We start from the raw sequence: 19,360 nt of genomic DNA, 5'->3' as shown, positions 1-19,360 counted from the left end.
TTCACAGGATTGTTTTTACTCAAGGACCTGGGTGCACCTGGTGGGTGATGCAGGACAATGGAGAGGTCCGATGCGTACCACAGGGTGACTTGATTCTGGGTGAGAACATGCCGTGAATTATGCTGTGCCTTTGTTAATTATTGTTAACTGCTGAATGTCAGCTGGACATGACGCAGATGGTATAGAATAAAGGGGTGGATTATGTCCTGGTTCAGCTAGGATAGGGTTACGTTTCCCCAGCAGAGAGGGGGAAGAAATCTCTCCAGCCGGGTTATTCATACCATGCTGATGTCAGTTCCTGCGCAGCAGCACAGGAATTTTTTTCCTTTGTCGCTTTGGTAGCGGAAAGTAGATGCGTGGGCTGGCTGTGTCTACTGCGGTATTTCTCCGTATATCTTTTGTCTTGTTTATTGTTATTGCTGTTTATTGTTGTTACCATTGCTACTGTTGTTGTTCAGATTGTTTATCACACTGTTATATTAAATGTCTTTTTATTTTCACCTGGGGTATGTGCCTTACTTCAAGTTTGACCAGCTGAGGGTGGTGGAGGGGCAACGGCAGCATGGTCTCCGGTCCTAGCAGGGCCCAAACCAACACATTTAGAAAAAATATTTTGAATTAATGTTGCAGTCCTGATAATACTCCAATTTTACGAGTTATAAACATAAAATAAAGATCCTGAATATAGATTTGTTTAAAATCTGTGAGCCGTAAAGGAACATGTAACTGCTTCACATCCTGTGGTACCAGATTCTAGTCTGATTTTAATACAGATTCCAGTCTGGACACAGTATTTCATGGTTCTTGGTCTTACAGGAGCTTTCTTTAGCATTCTAATTGCAGAAGAAAGCAAATCATTCTTTATTTTCACATGGCAAGGGAAGCAGTTAACTTGGACTAGGTTACCACAGGGATTTACTAGTTCTCCAATAATATTTTCTCAAATTTTAAAAAATTATTTGCAAGATTTTTTTATTCAAATGTCTGTTGTGATACAATATGTTGATGATTTGTTATTAGCAAGTAAAACTAAGGATGATTGTATTAGAGATACTGAATATCTATGTATCCAACTTGTTAAAAAGGGACACTGTGCATCCGTGTGCAAATTACAGTTGAAATATCTTGGATTCATATTAAAGCCAAGCCTTCCTGATTATTCAAAACCTTTTAAATTGTGATGAAAACAAAGGAACTGAAGGACGGGTGTCAGTACAAACTTTAGGGACACATGAATGACCTGTTACCTATTTTATTTCTACATTAGACCCAGTGACTAAAGGAACTCTTTTTTTGCATTAGAGCAATAACAGCAGCAGCTGAAATGGTAGGAAAAAAAAAAAAAAACCAACAACCAAACAATAAAAAAAAACCCAGCACAAACTAAAAATCAAACAACAAAACAGAACAATTGTCCTAGGACAACCGTTATCTCTTTGTGTACCTCAAGAAGTATTAATATTATTAAAACAACATGCCAAGAAAATTTTGTTTCCTCGAAGGGTGCGTAGATATGAGATAATTCTATTATTAGCTAACAATTTAAAATTATAAATGTGCAAAACATTGAACCCTGCCACCCCAATGCCTTTGCCTTCTGATGGAGAAAAAGATAACCATGGCTGTGTTCAACTATTAAGTGAAACCAGCAGACGAGACAGTTTGAAGGAGCAGCCTTTAGATAACCCCAATTTCAACCTGAAGTGCTAAGGCTCTGACAACCAGCCCAAGCCAGAGTTGACCTATAGATGAATCCTGTATATTTTATAACTGAAACCATTGTGCTAATAGGTATTATACTAAATTATAACAAACCACCTATTCTGATGTAAAAAGTGCTAATGCATTGAAATACTGAAACCTGAACAACAGGCCCCAAGCCAAACCTGCTAACTTAGTCTGTAATCATTAACAAAGTATGTAAACTCACTAGTGAAAGATGCAGCTTAGACAAGATATAATCAGAAGTGAGGAGAGAATGTGTTCACCTTCCCTTGTTTAGCCTTGTTCAAGGCTGAGAACCCAAGTATCTGGCCTTGTTAGAAACTCGCTTGGTTTCCCCCCTTGAGCCCTGGCCAGGCTTTGAGTGGAATCCAACAGGAGTATGAAACGAGAAATTTTCCACTCAAAACAAAGGTGCCAGCTGTTCTGCCCTGTCGATCTCTGGTATATAAGGCTGGGCCCGTTTGCAGCGACTTTGGAAGCCTCACCTATGGGTGGACTCACCGCGTAGGATTTCCCACTTGCCAGGACAGGCTCTGCAAATCCTCGCTGTAACCGGGGCTGCCCAGCGACCGCGGATCTGGATTATGGTAACATATGCAAGTGGTGATGTATTTTTCTTAATCTCCATTCTCTCTCTTGTGTAGTAATGATTTAATGAATTACCCTGTTTTTTCCTGTTTGCTGCTTTAAGTGCACTATTCTGCTTTTTCTCACTGCATGTCTTCTGTATTACTGTGTTACATTGGTTATCACTGGTAAAATACGCCTACTCTTTTCACTCTGGTGTCTGAGTTTAATTGGTATCCTTAATCAGCAGAACAGAACCTTTTCATGGATGGCTCCTCCTATTATGAAGAAGGTCGAAGATATACCAGTTTCTCAGTGACTACAGAAACACAGGTACTATAGGTTGGACCTTTTTCTGCACCTTTAGGTGCACAGGGAGCAGAAATAATTGCTCTTACAAAAGCTGCAAAATACGGACTTTAAATATGCTTTTGGTATCTGCCATGCAGCTGGGACTTCATGGAAAGTACGGGGTTTCTTAACATCAGCAGAGAAGTCTATGCCTCAGAGAAATCAGATTAGGGCATTGTTAGAGGCAATACATACCCTCTGAGATTTGTCATCTATATAAAAGCACATACTTGGAGGCAAGATATGATTTCTAAAGGAAATTCTTTAGCTGACCAAGCAGAACGACAGTTTGTGTCCATCAAGTCATTATCACAATATGAGATGATATTCCAACTTAATGTTTGTAAACAGTCTGGCCTAAAGTGGCCTGATGCTTTAAATTTAGTATTTCGTAATGGTCTTTGTGATTGTTTTGTTTGTTACATTGGTTGTTATTCTTTTATAATGCACAAGATAGAAGGAGAGATGTGGAATTATAAATAAGGATTGCAGGAGTTTGATGGAAAAACAAAAGGAGGGAATTTATAAAGGAATAAGTTTTATAAATTCGTTTATCTTAGGATATTATTAATAGCAGGAATATTAATAAACATATACTAACAGTTCAATGCAGTATGCACAGGTGCTCTAGGAACAATACTGAAGGTAAGTAATCGTGATGACCAAAGACTGTATTAGCGAACAGTGGTGTCAGAAGAGGAACCAGAGCAAAATGAAAAGAACTGGTTAGAACTGTGGAATATAATGGACTTTTGAAACTGATGATGAATTGGTATTGTATTGTATGTTATGAATAATCATATAAATATAAGATGGTTTTTGTCAGCTGTTGCCACTCACTGACGTGATGGTCCAACTCTGAGTTGTTAATAAAGCAAGCATAGAGATACCCAGTCTGGTAAAACCCTTTAACATCATCTCCCCCTGAAGGGGTAGCGCAGAAAACTACAGCACATAAGTGGTATGCCTCTTTACAGGGTGTTAGTCAGTTATTGCAGTTAAAAGAGGGTCCAGTTAAAACCTCCAAGCTTCAGAAGCCTATAAATTTAGATTTGTCTTTGTTAGGCCAACCCTATAAAGCTTCCCCAATCAAGGAGGAACCTCAATTGACTATAGACTCAGATACACAGGCACTGTGGTTCACTGATTCATCTGCCTGTTGAGTGGAATCAAAATGGCAATATAAAGCAGTAGCTTTAGAAATTGGTACCAGTAAAACAATTATAGAGGGAGAAGGTGGTGTGCAGGTGGGAGAGTTGCATGCTCTTTTGCTAACAGCAGAGAATGGTGCCACCATATTTTACCCTGACTCCTACACAACTTATAAGGATGCTACAGAGTGGGAATCTAATCAGTGGCAAGTGGATGGTACAGAGGTTTGGAGAGCTGGGGATTGGCAACAATTGTTAGAGATAAATAGATCATGACCCTTAAAGGTTGGGTGGGTAATGGGCCATGCAAGAGATGGAACCTCTGCTGCAAGATGGAATCAACAAGTAGTTCATTTGACCCAGATTAGGGTAGTTAATTGTGATAAAGGAGATTGGGATCAGTTGACTGAGTGGCTACATATTAAGCGAGGTCACTCAGGGAAAACAAATCTCTGTTATGAGTGTTGATCCCGAGGATGGCCTGTGTCAAATAAATGTGTGAAGCAATTCTTACAGCTTATCCACAATGTCAAATGAGGTTTAAGATTAATTATTCAAATTAAGCCCCAGCCCATCATATTAAACAAGGTAAGGCACTCTGGAGCACCTGGCAAGTTGATTTTATTGGTCCTTTAAAGTCATCTCATGGAAGAAGATACGTATTGGTGGGAGTAGAGGTGGTTTCAGGATTAACCATGGCTACAGCTGTTAGCATAGCTACTGGAGACCAAACCAAGTCTTACAAGGATCTTGCCCATCCCTGAATGTATTCAGAGTGATAATGGATTTCACAGCCACAGTGGTGCAAAACTGGGCACAAGAGGAAGGTGTTGGGAGATAATGGACATGTGAGCAATCCTGCACGTGTGCACGCCTGGGCAAGGACATGACAAGGACATAGAACAAAGAACTCAGCAAACAAACAACTCCAGGAGATGGGTTGGGAGGAGCATGGACAAAGCTAACTATCCAATCATAAGGATTGTACCATGTACCATTCGCGTGCACAGGAGAAACCTATAAAAGGGCTTGCTTACCTTCAATAAATTGGCATTGGCTTGATCATACTGGTCTTGTGTGTGTCCATAGCTCCCGCATCTGGTGCCTGAACAGGGACCTTCAAGATTGGCACAAGTCTTAGCTGAGGACTCGACGAAGGTGCAATCGAGGGTGGAAAGCTGGTTGAAACTGATCCAGGCTCTTTCCCGGAGGCTGAAGGTGAGAAGCAGCGCGCTGTAATTTGGGTTGAAGATCCACAAAAAGAAGCGACAGCTGGGGAGGAATGGGGTCTGCTCTCGACAGGGACAAGCGAGCAGTGGTGAAAGTTCTCCAAAATATCTCTTCATGAGAGGGATTAAATACGTTAAGTCCACCCTGAAAGGCTTGGTAAAATGGCGCCGGGAAAGAGGACTTATCTCCAAAGCAGGTCTCATATTTGAGATATCTACCTGGGAATCCATAGGAAAAAAGCTTTGGGACGCGATCAGTGAGGGGGGAAGGTCGGCAGAAGAAGTGAGCAACTATCCTGTGCTCTGGAAGCTGATCCGTGAAACAATAGAGGAGCTGAGCTACGACTGTGTGGCTGGCGACCGCATGGCTGGTACTTCCGCATTTGCAGCTGTAGAAGAGGCTTCTGGCTCTGATATGCCACCTCCAGTGCCTGCGCCGCTGGCAGATCCCATCGCTTAAGGTCAGCCAAAACACCCATTTGCTTCATCAGTCACGCTGGCAGGGCCATGGCAGGCAGCGGGGGCTAGACCAGGGGCTGCGCAGTTGGGAGCTGGAGATGCCGGAAGCGCACCTGGTGCAGTGAGAGAGGAGAGTGAGGAGAGACCGGGGGAGACGCTGGAGTCCAGCAGTGGGTGGGGCGTGGATGGGAACTTGGGAGGAACCGATGTATTGCTGCCTGCGCCTTCCTCGCAGGGAGAGAAAACCCCCACCTCACAAGTCGGCGTTTCAAACAAAGAAACCTTAATCCTGCAACTAGTGGACAAGCTTGAAAAACTGGCTGCAACACGGGAGGAGAAGATGGAGCACAGATCGTATACCTTTTCATCTGGCAAGCAACTGCAACCGTCTGCTCCTGACCCACCACCTGACTATTCAGTTCCAGTATCTGCTTCTAATCCATTCTTGCTATCATCACAGGCGGAGGCTGCGCTTCCTTCGTCTCACCCTACAACTACACATCTTTTTTCTTCACAGTGCCTCTGTGGCCACACGCCAATGGAAAGGGATTATTGGAGATGCTATAGTGGAGGGGTCTTTTATTCCTGAAAACGTACAAGCGTTTCCTGTTTCTATTAACGGTGTTAGTGGTACTAATGAATGGGATCCTTTAGATTGGAAATTGCTTGAAAAGGCTAGAGCTTCAGTAATGCAAAATGGTCTTCATCATCAATTAACAAAACAAATTATTAATTATATTTTTTCATCATCACTGTTAATTCCAAAAGATATTGATCAAATAGCCGCAGTTACATTAACTCCAGCTTTCAAACAAAAAATGTTGTTTGTAAGTGCATGGACTAAATTAGCTAATAATGAGCAAGCTCAGCCGTGACCACAAGGCGATCCAGTTTATCTCGTTCAAGCACAAATGTTGTTAGGTACAGAACCCTTTTCAACAGTAGATCTGTAAGTCAATTTCTCTAATGAAGTTTTGTGACTATCGCAGTCACTAGCTTGTCAAGCCCTAATGTCTGTGCCTGATACAGAAGGGAAACGGCAAGATAAATCTGTAACAGTAAAACAAGGTCTTAATGAGCCTTATTCTAAATTTGTAGATCGCCTCTATGACTCTCTTGAACAGCAGTATGACATGACTGTAGAAATAAAGGAAAACATGTTTAAATTAATGGCCTTTGAGAATGCCAACCCATCCACCAAGCGATTGTTAGTTACCCTCCTGCAAGGAGCGTCTGTAGCTGACATGATTGAATTAACCAATAGAGGGATGCAGCAAGCTAATGTTACAGCTTATGCGACTGCTGTGCGTGAGGTAGTTGCACCATTTTTTCATGAGGATGATAGGGAAAAGTCTGCATTCTTTGTACCATCTATAAATAAGGCTGAGCCAGCAAAATGGTATCATTGGGTAGTGTTACCTCAAGGGATGAAGGATTCTCCCACTATGTGTCAAGTCTTTGTTGCCTGGGCACTGGAACCAGACAGAAAAAGGTTTCCCCAACTAATTATTTACCATTACATGGATGATATATTAACAGGCGGGGAACACATGCAATCAGAAGTTATATTAGGTCACTTGTAAAAGGAACTGTCCAATAAAGGTTTGAAAATAGCCCCTGAAAAGGTACAGTCTACCTCTCCTTGGAAGTATTTAGAGTTCATCCACAGAAATTAAAAATTAACACAGAGGTTCACACATTAAATGATGTCCAATAAATGATTGGAGATATCCAATGGGTTAGAAATTTATGTGGTATTACCCGTGATGATTTAAAGCCATGAATGCCATTATTGAACACTACTGTTCAAGCTGGTAGTAAAAGAACCTTGACACAGGAACATAAAATTGCTTTGCAAAAAATTACAGATAAGATAGAGTCCTGTCATGAACAACGAATACAATTGGAACTCCCAGTGCAACTGATGATTATCAATAGTGGAGGAAATAGACAACATCCATTAGCCATCATTATGCAATGGAACTCAGAACAAAGACAACCATTGCGAATCTTAGCGTGTGTTTTTAATGCACATACCCCTAAGAAAACCATAACTTCAAGAGCAGAATTAGCATCACAGTTATTTATGAAAGGCAGACACAGAATTATTGAAATTACAGGCACTGATCCTCAAACTATTATTGTCCCACTAATACAAGAATATTTAGAAAGGCTGCTTAGACATTCCGAGGCATTACAAGTTGCTCTTGAAGATTATACTCGCCAACTGTCTAATGTTTATCCAGCACATCGATTACTACCGTTGTTAATGAACAAAGTAATCAAACATTTTCCAATGCAATCAGAAGTACCTGTTCAAGGATAAACAGTTTTTACAGATGCAGGGAAAAAATCAAAGCAAGCTGCATGTACCTGGTTAGAAGGAGAGGAATGGAAATATCACCTCATTCAAGGCCAAAGAGAAGATTCCTTGCAAACATTAGAATTCCAAGCAGTCTTGAGAGCATTTTTTGTCCTGACCAGATTTGGTATTAAATGTAGTGTCTGATTCACTCTATGTAATAGGAGTAGTAAAAAGGATTGAATGAGGACAAGTACAAGAAAAACACTTAGGGAAACTGTTGCAACAGCTAGTTCATACTCTTGATCAGAAAAGCGTTGTCTACTTTATTGCTCACATCAGAAGTCACCAATCCAAAGAAGGATTAGGGTATGGAAATGAACTAGCTGATCAGTTGGTTGCTCCAGCCTTGTCTGGGCCCTCTCCAAATTTGTTTGCGCAATCTGGAGAATCTCACAATTTTTTGCATCAGTCAGCAAAAATGTTGCATAAACAATTTAAAATTCCTCTTGCAGATGCGAAGGGCATTGTTGCCTCTTGCCCATCCTGTCAAAAAATAGGGTTTGGCCTGGGAACAGGAGTTAACCCACGGGGCCTATCACCTTTGCAATTATGGCAAATGGATGTTACTCACATAGCAGAATTTGGTAGGTTAAAATATGTACACGTTGTTATTGATACCTTCTCCATGACTATTTGGGCTATAGCTCAAGCTGGAGAGACAGCTAAACATGTTGAAAAACACTTATATAGTTCTTTTGCTGTACTTGGGGTGCCAAGAAAGATCAAAACAGACAATGGTCCAGCATATATTTCTGGACGCTTCCAATGCTTCTGTATCTTATGGGGCATTAAACACTGCACAGGAATTCCACACTCTACCACTGGACAAGCAATCATTGAACGAGCTCATCAAACTCTGAAGCAAATGCTTCAAAAACAAAAAGGGGGAATGTCAGGTATGATGCCAGCTGAACGATTAAATAAAGTTTTGTATGTTTTGAGTTTTTTTGAGGCTTACAGGAGAACGTCAAGAACCACCAATGATGATTCACAGTTTAGCAATAAAGGGTGATGCTGAACAATCTATGGGCACACAACAACCATTAGTTATGTTCAGAAACTTAAATACTGGGCAGTGGGAAGGACCTGTTAAAGTACAGTTAACAGGCAGAGGTTATATGTGTTTGCTTACAGATCATGGCTTACGGTGGGTTCCATATCGATGGGTGAGGCCTTGGAAAGAAGGTCAAGCTCACATTCCTAAGCCTTGCAATGGTTCTAACAGTGATTAATGCTCATACATTCTGAACGTGTTCATTACCCTTCCAAACCAGTAGGGGCCCAATTTACATAGGAAAGTTAACTATGTTCACAGAATAGTTGAAGAAGGGGGAATAGTTGGAATTGTTGTAGTTGTATGTTTGTTGTTATTTTACCATGCTTAGTTTGTTGTATTACCAATCGTTGCAAAAAAGCCCGTAAGGAATGTGGATTGCTCAAAAACAAAAAGAGGGATATGTTGGGAGATAATGGACATGTGAGCAATCCTGCACATATGCACGGCAAGGACATGACAAGGACATAGAACAAAGAACTCAACAAACAAACAACTCCAGGAGATTAGTTGGGTGGAGCATGGACAAAGCTAACTATCCAGTCATAAGGATTGTACCATGTACCGTTTGCGTGCACAAGAGAAACCTATAACAGGGCTTGCTTACCTTCGATAAATTGGCATTGCTTGATCATACCGGTCGTGTGCGTGTCCATAGCTCCTACAGGAAGGTATCGAGTAGATGTTTCATACACCATATTATCTTCAAGCTAATGGCATGTTTGAGTGAATTAATGGCTTGATCAAGATAAATGCCAATGTTTCATGACCTAACTGGGATATAAGGTTGGCACAGGTGGTTTTTATCATTCATAACCTTTGGGGAAATTATGGGAACTCCAAAATATGAGCATTTTGTTCTACGGGATTATCAGGTGATGATACTCCTATATTTGACAATCATAAGGGCCAGTTCCCATTGAAAATATATGCAGGCCAACCTGCCATGGTGAATTTGCCTTCAACTGGTGTTATGCCTATGGTCTTGGTAAAATCTGGGGGTTTCTATTCTTGGGAGGCCTTAGATAAAGGTGGAATTACTCACCAAATTAGTGCCCAATGGATAATCCTGGATTTCTAATTTAATGTCCAGGTTCTGATCCAAGGCCTAGGTCTGGGGTTTTTTTGTTAGGATCTTGAAGGAACAGATGACTTCAGCATCCTGATTGGCAGTGGTCATGGTGAACCATATGGACAATCAAGACTTGGACGGCAGCGTGGTGGTGAGTGAATCTTGTGAAACTGGCAGCATTCAGACTGCTGTGTTAATGCCACTTTAGGTCATTAAACAAAGAAAGTGGAAAAGACAAGAGGCAATTGTTGCTACATTAAGCATTAATAGATTATTTGAATATGTTTGAAACTTCATTGTTAGAATGGTTAATCAGCTTCCTTTGATTTTGATTGTAATTTTTTTTTTTTTTTTTTTTTTTTTAAGATTTAATTGTATAATCATCTAGGAATGACAATTCACAAAGAGTATGGAGACTCATCAGGACCACTGCCTTTTAAGCTTAGAATCAAGAGGTGACTGCACCACCACTTCAAGAAAACTAGCCAAATCATGCCTGTAGTCACAGGGTGGATTGTGTGGCAGATCAACCACCCTATGAAAATAGAGCTTCTTGGCTGCTGAAGGGTAGCAGGCTACTGATTGCCTTTGTTCTCAGGGCTTCACAGTAGTTGTGACCTTTGACCAATGGCAGCCACTATTGTCTACAGGTCAGATTCAGCCTGGGTATAAATGGAGTACCCTGGGGGAGCCATTTGGAGCAGTGCACTGTGGTTTAGGACTCTCCCCTTGGGTCAGGACACTGCCCAAGGAAACTCCTCGAGGTGCCTTGGGTCAGGACGCTGCCCTGAGCAGGTCCTCGAGGTTGAGAGTCCTCATTTATTAGGTGATTGATAGAGCATTCTGGGTTGTCATCAAACCGTAGAGAGTGGTGCTTTATTCTGCCTTTTGGGTTGTTTTTAAACCCTAGGAAGTTGTTCTGTTCTCTCACAGACATTCAAACCTGTAATTTGTGGAGGGCTAGTTAATTGTGTAAATAATAAATGTTCAGTTTCTGGTAGTTGTTTTTTTATTTGAGATCCTCCGTAACACCAGTTCCCCTCCCACTACACAGAACACTTATACTAAGCTCATGTCATAATTGCAGTGATTTTAATTTTGGGTATTATTTAAACATTAAGACAAAAACTCCCTGATATATAGAAAGCCGTAAGACAAATAAGACAAATTCATCAAAAATGAAAAAAACAGAATTGAAAGAATGTGGATTTATTTACTGTCTGTAGGGAAACTTATATCAAGAAACTTTAGGGGGTCAGTTCTAGGGAATTACTTCCAAAAGGTTGATTTATTTCCCCCCTGAATTGTTCCATTTTCTGTATGGAATTCTTCATCTTATAATCAAATTGATCAGCTTTTATAGGTACTAGGAAGGTTTATTTTCCAGGATGGTAAACCTAGCAGATGGCAACCAGTAGGGATACCAGAAAAAACATTAATTTCCTCTGCTTTGATGCTGAACCAGAATTGTTAGTCAGAACTATTGAATCATGTTGAGAAAAAATAGCAAACTATTATAATACATTTTCAAGTTAAGTATCTTTTTAAGAGAAAGGAACCAAGACTAACCTAGTTCTAAGATTAATCATCAGCCAAGGCATAACTCTATAAAATATTTGTGTAGAGCAATACATCCTAAAGATTATTTTCTTGCTGTCGCCAAGTGATTTGTAACTAAAGGTTCAATTCACTTCATTAATTCTTCACATTTTTCTACTCCTATGTGGGTGTAAAAAAATATTTCTACCTGTTTGTTCCACTTCCACTTCATTTACATTTACATTAATTATTTAGTGTGTCATTAGAAACTCATAGTATAGCTGATGGCCTGTGAAAATAGTTGAATTCTGCAAAATATAAGGACTCCTGGCATGCTGAACATAGCCAGTACTTCTGGTTTTCATTCTAAGTATTGCTGAAAACAAATTTGGGCAACTGGATCTTCAGTTACCACCTACAACATATATTCTTCATCTCATAATGAATAACTTTTAACATCTCACAAGTTTTGGTGACATTATTTACAGACTGGGGATTCCGAGAAGTTGGAAAAGTTGATTTTCTTTTTCAGCTTGGCACATTCCCTTTGCTAATTCTGAAAAACTGTGCATGTGATACAGTGAGTGGGAATGGATAGTTCTTATTAGTTTGAACAGAGAAGTGAATTTTTAAAATCTTAAAATTATTTAGAAATACCCATTTGCCTTACTAACCTATGAGACTATCTGAGCACAGGAGGGATACCTTTGTCTTTCCCTCCATTTATTTTTAAACTAATTATTGTTACACAATTGTACTTGAAAAATTAGAGACAACTGCCGTTGACAGATCATTCAATGAAGATCTGAATAATAAGCTGCATTATTATTGCCCATCCCAGGTGTCTCAGTATAAGACCCTTAAATAATCAGTGATTGACTCTATAGATAGAAAAGTTAATACATAAATACCATCACTGGATGAAAACATATCCATAGTAATGAATTAATGAATTGTTATAGTTATTTCCCTAAAGCAATTAAAAAAAAAAAAAAGGAGGGGGGGAGGAACAGATTTTGAACTTTAAATCTATCTATCATTCTCAGAGATTATGTATTTTCTTTATAAATTCTCAGGGAATATTTAATACCAAACCCCCTAATTTCCACCTATAATACAGAGCAAATAAATTTCTAATCTACAGTTACATTTCCATAACTAAAAATAATTGTTGGAAACAAACAATTTTTGGAAACAAGGGCTAGATAAAACTATTAGATTTTTGGGGGGTTTGATATGTCTGTAAAGAACATATATACTCCTTCTGAATCAGGATCTTTACATGTAGGGTTTGACAATGTTAAGCTTCCGTATTGAGACAGGGAAACAAGATCAGAAGTAGTCCATTCCCATAACAGTTGTTGAAGCTTGCATTGTTAAGGACAGGATTGTCCTAGCCACTCATTTTCTTCTTAAAACTCCAGACCTTACCCTTCACTACTGTCTCCTTATTCTGCTTTATTTAACATCTCATGGTGACCTTGGAGAATAAAGAACATACAACTTCACCTTTACAAGCCTGATGACTTCCATAAGTAGACCTCTGCTCCTTTCACTGATCCACAGAAGTTAAATTTCTACTGATTCTCTTGCTGTCATGCTACACATTTCATAATATTACCTACAACCAAAGAGTGCTGGTAAGAAGAAAGACAGAAGATAGATTTCAGTTTAGGGATCTAATCTAAGTCTAAATATAAATCCAGTAAGTCCAAATCTAATAGATACCATAATTAGTGTCCCAATGTAATTGTTCACTCTCAGTTGGACTTTGTATATTTCATAGATAATTCATGCAGTTGATTACAGACAGGGCTAATGCTTTGTGTCAGTATGTGATTTAATATTTTGTAGAACTATTCTTAAGTAACCTCAAACCCTTTGACTTAGTGCATGAGGGGTTTTTTTCTGTGAAAGAGCAGATTTGGATTTCATGCAAGTAATATATTAACAGATGTTCTCTTTTGTTTTTCAGTGGCTGAGCAATTGAAATTAATGTTTTTTCTAATTTTTATGAAGCAGTAAGACCTGTTGATACATTGACACACCTTGCAATTCCAAGTCTTTCTTCCCTTACTACTATCAAATGTTTGGAGTACTATATGACAATTCAAACACATTTTATATATATATATTTCTTCTCAATGGCTTGAAATAGTTGTAATTAATTTTTTCTAAGTTAATTTGAGGTTACTTATCAGATCTCTGCCAACTGAAGAGTGGAAAGTAAGACTCTTATATGTGTAGGAAGAGATGGTCTCTGGCCCTACAAGTCAGGAACTGCAGTCAGTTCCTTCATAATCTACTTAACATGAAATCCTAATTTCTATGATGCTTTCTGTTTCCATGGCTCCCACCTTTCTCATTCTCAACCCTTGCCTGGTTGCAGGTCAGTCTCAGTTCTCCTTTCTGCCTGCCCTTTTAATACACAAGCCTACCAAGGATGACACAAGTGTAAAACCTAGAGAAAGTTTAATCTCCCTATGGGGTCTTCTTCTGCAGTGTTCCTTGCTACAGCAGCTCCAGGGTTTTCTTGGATACCTTGATCCCACAGGAAAAAAGCTGTGGTGTGGTACTGTAAAATGAATGCCAAGGCAGAGAAAGTGGGTAAAAGCACTAACAGACTTAATGCTCCTCCCTGTTAAACTAAAAGCATTCCTAAACTATATGAGTCAAAAGTAGGGGGGAAGGGAGGGTGGAAAGGACAGGTCTTGCGTACCACTTGTCATGTTGAGGTTAAGTTTGTCAATCCTTTTCTCCCTAACATTTGTCCTCAGTGCCAGACATACTTAGTTTCAGTGGATTTACATGCTTTATCTTTATTTAATCTCCTTACTTATAGAAAACACTCTAATAATGTGACTTAAGTAAAGACAGCCTTTATTCTTTGACCTTGTATAAACTGCCATTCCAAACCTGCTGTTCTCAACTAATTAATAAATTAAATTTAATAATAAAGTAACATTGATTTCAATATTAGCAAAACTTTTCAATACATAAATGATTATGTGGGGGCTTTATTGGTTTTAGGGAGGTGGCCTCAGCAAGATGATATTTAAAGTTATGGAGTTTTTTTAGAATAAATATTGTTTCTCAAAGATATAAATGAACTATACTAGTGTGGGTGTCTGGAACATCTGGGTATTGTGAATGCTGTCTAGAAAATAGTGCAGATGAAGTGCAATAAAACAAGACAACTGAAAAAGCTGTAAAATAAGAACAAATATTGAATTCTCTGTAATTTTGTCAAGAATTCTATTATTCTAATTTATAGAATGAATGCAAGAATTCTATCATTCTAATTTATAGAATTCCTCATGAGAAATTAAAAAAAAAAAAAAATATTGACACTTTGTCCAAAATCAAGAACATACTTCAAATACTGCTAAAACTGTGGTATGAGAACAGTAACACACACTTCCATGTTGCATTGTGGTAGGCAGAACTATTTATTTCATAATAAACTAAAAGGTGAAAATAGTATCTCTCTCCTTCCTAAAACATTATCTCTGAACAAGACAAGTGTCTTTTGTTCTACTACATAGTTTTATCTTTTCCTTTATATAACAAAGCTGCATATGAATTCCACTTTATTCAGTAAGGCCAGACAAAAACCTATGAAGTAGTTTTACCTGAGGAACAATTTGAAGCTCAGTTCTTTTGATTACTTTAATAAACAGACATCTCTAAATAAGAAACAAGAATGAAAACAGGGAAAGTTCTGACTGTTTCAGTTATTCTATTTATGTAATATGTTTTAGTAACCTTCATATGAAACATAGAAGCTCATGGAAAACACCTTCATTTGTAGATAATACTCCTCAAAATTTCTTGAGCAAACAAGTCCTTTTGCACTTTATACACATGCATGAAATCCTCTGTGAGATCTGAGTTCCTGCCAAGCTTCACAGAGAAATATGATTTTGAAGGTCTGTAAGGCTGTCCAACTTACTCAGAATTTAATAGTTTTTCTACTTTTAACTGAAACGGCAGTTAGAGTGACTTCAACCCATCAGTGACCATTAAACATTGTCCTTTTGAGCTAGGATATGAGACAGTAGAAAGAATAAGGCCTGATATGTATCAGTTGGAGATAGCTTGAAATTTCTATTGAAATACAATGAAATATATAAACATATACAATTGAGAAGAAAATATAAAATAAAATCACATATTATATTTGAAATTGTTTAAAATTTTCTCAAATTAAAAGAATGAAATTTCATATTAGAACATTAGCAAAGCTTCAGGTCTTAGTTCTGTTTTTAATTAAGATATTAAAATGTCAGACTTTCCCACATAGGGGAAATTTCAGGTTTCAATATTTTGGGCTTGAGTTTATTCCTTGTTCTTTAATAAGATGCTGCACTATCTTGAAAGATAGCTTTAATGTCACTGAACATGTAAGTAGAAATCATACCATGCATATTTTAAATAACAAAAAATAGACTTATATTTAAGGAAATTAAGAAATAGAGTCATACTCCTCAACAAATGTTTGAAGGGTTATAATCACTATACGTTTACAGTGAAAATGTTGGTGTTTAGGGCATAGTGAAATTAAATCTGGGTGTTGGCACCCCAAACAACAGCCTGTCCTGTTAATATGCATCCTTATGTAGCTGCAAAATAGGACCTTTACTTGAACCTTAGCAGATTTCCTTCTTCAGTAGAAGTGGTTACTCCAGCAGAAGAAATGACCAGGGTGTGATAGTTAGTTGTATTTATGTTTGGGTAGCATTAGCTTCCTACTGACCAAAAGCTGGGTCTTTTGACTTTTCCTCTCAATTAATTATGGTTTAGCCTAACACATAATTACAAGAGTAACATTTGTCTCCATTATCGAGCTGAACCATTTCTACAGTGTGATTGAAATGAATCATATTTCCTACTTGAGTCCTATAAATATTGTATATATTCATATATGTACAAAAGAGTACAATTACTCTTGAAAAGTAGCATGCCATATAGGCAAGGATAAGAAATTTGTACAGATAATAGTGTCTGCAGTGTAGATTCTGTCAACAGAGATTACCCTGATGTTTGGACATTATGGGTAACCATCTTCAATGGTTGCAAATAAACCAATATAACCCGCATCATCTATCAAGAATTTTAACTTCACAATCAGCAACAGTACTAGTCAAAAGGAGGCATACAGGATGTTAACCATCATTACAGAATGCCAAGAATAATGCAGAATAACTTGTTTGGTATTCTGAACAGAGAACAGAGAGCAATTAAACAATTTGATTAACATTTTTCTATTTCTGTTTATTTTAGAGGAGACATTATTATCTTGATTAATTATAGCAAAGTCTATACTACAAAATGCCATGTTTAACAGACATTACTGACCAGAAAATAACACTAACTTGAAATTGCTTGTTGAAGAAATAGAATCCTTTAAAATGTGTGCTTAATTCCTATGAAATAATCATATTCCAGAAAAATTATATATCAGAATAAGTCAATATAAAAGGAGTTAAAATGCTGACTTATCAATCAGCCTTCTCCTAAAATAGGTCAGTATGTAGGATAAATAATATGATTCACGGAGATATGTATCAAACTTCACAAAGTATTTTGACTGATGAATGTGTAGTAGATAGTTATTAGATATACGTTCAGAGAGTTTTGCAGTGGAGTTACTGCTAGCGTGAACAGGAGTTACTTCTTACTAAAGGAAAACAAATACAGTTACAACAAATAAATTTACACTCAGCAGCTCTATTCTACAAAGTCATATTTTAAAGATCAACAATTTTTCCTTAATTTAGTCTTAAGCTTTTTTAACTCTAGTTAGAAACATATCAAACAGAATTAAAATCATTAGCATATTGCAAATCTTACTCTGTTTTCCAACAAATTTTGAGCTTGCATTGTGGATTACTGTATGCAAAAATACACACCATATTATTGTGACATCTTTTAGAAATGTCTGTTCACTTTTCTACTGTATTTATTACTAATATTTAGAAAAATTGAAAGAGAATCCAAAGACCTTCATCAAGAAATTATTTGAAGAATTTAATAACTGAAGGCACACCTTGAATCATTAATTGACAGTTCAGTCTCTGTTAACATTCACTGATTTGTTGCCTAGTACTATATTAAAATTGAAAGTCTTGAAACTTATTCACTGTGTACATTATTGCTACAGCTCAAGGAATAAAGTGATAATGCAAATGCTTTGACCTCTGTATAGCCTCATAAAGGGAAACCATTAGAAATATCTTATATTTTTTGTTTTAGAAAAAAGGTGAACAGAATCACTGGCTGTCACTGAGGATTTTAATTTTATATGATATATAAGCCAGTATCTCTTTCTGTATCATTATATTCCAATTCCTTCCATTTCACTGTTATTCCATGGGAGAAGAAACCAGGCATACTGAAAGACATTGTCAAGTGTAATCCTATCTTTATTTGGCTTGGGGAAAAAAAAATAAATCTGGAGAATAAGCATGCAAAGTGGAATAAAATGGTCTATGAATCTGGAATATTGTGCCTTCTTGCTCCTGTTGTAGTACTGGTTATTCAGTTGCACCTGTCCTTGTCATCAGCCAGAAGAAGGCTTATTCTGTTTCCTAAGAAACCTGTTCCAAGCCACAAACCTGAAGAAGTAACACCTCATCAACCAGTCAATTAAATATATCAGGAAAGTAGTGTGGTTATAGCTTATTGCTGTGAATCTTTAGGTATGCAAAATTATTTCACCCTCCTCAGTTTTAATAGTGTGTCTGACTCACAATTTCTACGAGCTTAACATTAAGCTATCCCTGCAGTGATGTTTTTTTTAATAGATAAAGAGTATGAACTGAAATTTTTGTTCAGAAATAGCATAAGCAAGTCAAGTCCTACTAAAATAAATGCAGTTTTCCAGTTAGTGATGGAGTTTAGTGTTATGCCATGTTGTTACAGAGAAGTAACTATAATCAGATGTTATTTTATGGCATGCTATTCTATAAAAATCAGAAGAAACCCCATGCTATTCTATAAAAATCAGAAGAAACCCCATGCTATTCTATAAAAATCAGAAGAAACTCTTAGAAACTTCATTTAACCAGTCAATAATCATTAGCCAGGTGTATTCACTCCTGCCTGTTCACATTTTTCTGAATAATGCCTCTAAGAAATTTCTTCTCTAATAATTTATGTTTGAAAACAGAACATATGTTGCAGCCAGCTGAAGGATACCTGTGTTTGCTATTTTTTTTAGATGGTGTCCATATTCTTTTACATCTGAAAGTACTAAATCTCTTTCAGCTTGGGTAACATATTTTAAAACAGTGGCTGGGGTTTTTTTTACCCTCTGTCTCCCTTTGTTATTCTTTGTTTCAGAACAAAGCCATGGGACAGTCATAGTAAGATGGCAGATTTTTCCTTCATTATTTTCTGAATAGTATGATGGAAAACTTACTATGTTTTTATAAGCAAGTCAAAGTAGTGAAAGAAGAGTAGAGAGTTATGAGGGCTTCAAAAACCCCTGTAACACAGTAGGAAGAAGCAAAGTGTGAACTCAGATCAGGTTTGTATCTGAATCTCTGAATCATGTGGAAAAAGAAGAACTTTGTGAGGAAGGAAAACATCTCAGAAGAAATCTTGATAAATACCTACCTACCCCATTTCCTACAACTGGATGAAAACTGAGAAGTTTAGTTCATATTGGTGTTTGGATTTCCTCATAATATACTTGGATTTCCTCATAATATACTTTTAGCCCTAATCCTAAATCTTGCCTATCCCCATCTTTAAACATAATGTAAGGGGAAACTGTATATGAACTAGAGGGTTTTTACCTGTGAAGTAGTCTTCTGCAGGAGACTGAAGATATTTAACATTCAC

General features: G+C 37.6%; 1 pseudogene; it reads left to right on the top strand.

Annotated features, from left to right (window-relative positions):
- Positions 1 to 6,492: 6,492 nt before the first annotated feature.
- The window catches only part of LOC141973271 (uncharacterized), a 38,341-nt pseudogene continuing 25,473 nt past the window's right edge, over positions 6,493 to 19,360 (top strand).

The sequence above is a fragment of the Athene noctua genome, chromosome Z (assembly GCF_965140245.1).
Source record: "Athene noctua chromosome Z, bAthNoc1.hap1.1, whole genome shotgun sequence".
Taxonomy (NCBI): Eukaryota; Metazoa; Chordata; class Aves; order Strigiformes; family Strigidae; genus Athene; species Athene noctua.
The sequence above is the reverse complement of the archived record's forward strand: the minus strand, read 5'-3'. Positions and strand labels throughout refer to the sequence as shown.